This window comes from Neodiprion fabricii, unplaced genomic scaffold (genome assembly GCF_021155785.1).
Source record: "Neodiprion fabricii isolate iyNeoFabr1 unplaced genomic scaffold, iyNeoFabr1.1 ptg000040l, whole genome shotgun sequence".
Lineage (NCBI taxonomy): Eukaryota > Metazoa > Arthropoda > Insecta > Hymenoptera > Diprionidae > Neodiprion > Neodiprion fabricii.
The window spans coordinates 45,001-46,885 of NW_025791584.1; the positions used below are offsets into that span (position 1 = coordinate 45,001).

Below are 1,885 nucleotides of genomic sequence, written 5' to 3' on the forward strand. Positions count from 1 at the left end.
CCCAATCCCTAGCACGAAGGAGGTTCAGCGGGTTACCCGGGCCTTTCGGCCAGGGAAGACACGCTGATTCCTTCAGTGTAGCGCGCGTGCGGCCCAGAACATCTAAGGGCATCACAGACCTGTTATTGCTCAATCTCGTGCGGCTAGAAGCCGCCTGTCCCTCTAAGAAGATTTATTTGTACGCCGGTAGTAAAAACCGCCCGACCGAGGCCGGGGGCCTTCGAGATACCGGAAGGTACGCCTATTTAGCAGGCTAGAGTCTCGTTCGTTATCGGAATTAACCAGACAAATCGCTCCACCAACTAAGAACGGCCATGCACCACCACCCACCGAATCAAGAAAGAGCTCTCAATCTGTCAATCCTTCCGGTGTCCGGGCCTGGTGAGGTTTCCCGTGTTGAGTCAAATTAAGCCGCAGGCTCCACTCCTGGTGGTGCCCTTCCGTCAATTCCTTTAAGTTTCAGCTTTGCAACCATACTTCCCCCGGAACCCAAAAGCTTTGGTTTCCCGGAAGCTGCCCGCCGAGTCATCGGAGGAACTTCGGCGGATCGCTAGCTGGCATCGTTTATGGTTAGAACTAGGGCGGTATCTGATCGCCTTCGAACCTCTAACTTTCGTTCTTGATTAAAGAAAACATTTTTGGCAAATGCTTTCGCTTCTGTCCGTCTTGCGACGATCCAAGAATTCACCTCTAACGTCGCAATACGAATGCCCCCATCTGTCCCTATTAATCATTACCTCGGGGTTCCGAAAACCAACAAAATAGAACCGAGGTCCTATTCCATTATTCCATGCACACAGTATTCAGGCGAAAATAGCCTGCTTTAAGCACTCTAATTTGTTCAAAGTAAACGTACCGGCCCACCTCGACACTCAGTGAAGAGCACCGCGATGGGATATTAGTTGGGCCGCCCCGGAGGGCTAAGCCCACCGGTAGGACGTCCCACAATCATGCAGTTAGACACCGCGAGCGGTGAACCGACAGCGTGGGACACAGATTCAACTACGAGCTTTTTAACCGCAACAACTTTAATATACGCTATTGGAGCTGGAATTACCGCGGCTGCTGGCACCAGACTTGCCTCCAATGGATCCTCGTTAAAGGATTTAAAGTGTACTCATTCCGATTACGGGGCCTCGGATGAGTCCCGTATCGTTATTTTTCGTCACTGACCTCCCCGTGCCGGGAGTGGGTAATTTGCGCGCCTGCTGCCTTCCTTGGATGTGGTAGCCGTTTCTCAGGCTCCCTCTCCGGAATCGAACCCTGATTCCCCGTTACCCGTTACAACCATGGTAGGCGCAGAGCCTACCATCGACAGTTGATAAGGCAGACATTTGAAAGAAGCGTCGCCGGTACGAGACCGTGCGATCAGCCCAAAGTTATTCAGAGTCACCAAGGTAAACGGCGGACGGGACGTACCCGCCGCCGATTGGTTTTGATCTAATAAAAGCATTCCTTCCATCTCTGGTCGGAACTCTGTTTGCATGTATTAGCTCTAGAATTACCACAGTTATCCAAGTAAATGTGTGTACGATCTAAGAAACCATAACTGATTTAATGAGCCATTCGCGGTTTCACCTTAATTTGGCTTGCACTGAGACATGCATGGCTTAATCTTTGAGACAAGCATATGACTACTGGCAGGATCAACCAGGGAGCTTCGATACAAAATCTCGGCTCGGACGTGCGCCACCCATCGCCGACCGGGTCTCGTAGCCCGGTCGGCCGCGCGTCTACTGTGTGTTTCGGGACTGCACGCAGGCAGCCCCGTTCCGTGTGCCGCCACCTCGACACTCGGCTTATAAGCGTTCGAACGATCTCCCGTACCCGTCGGCTAGATTGAAAGCGTCTGGGATACGTTGTTATAACGTCTCTGGTCTTTGAG

The 1,885-nt window shown here is 52.0% G+C and overlaps 1 non-coding gene across 1 annotated transcript in view; it reads right to left on the reverse strand.

The window, feature by feature from the left end:
- Positions 1 to 1,657, reverse strand: part of LOC124187293 — a 1,911-nt gene extending 254 nt beyond the window's left edge. Inside the window, exon 1 of the ribosomal RNA XR_006871836.1 lies at positions 1 to 1,657. This exon is cut by the window's left edge and continues 254 nt beyond it. This is a non-coding gene — a ribosomal RNA (small subunit ribosomal RNA).
- Positions 1,658 to 1,885: the final 228 nt, after the last annotated feature.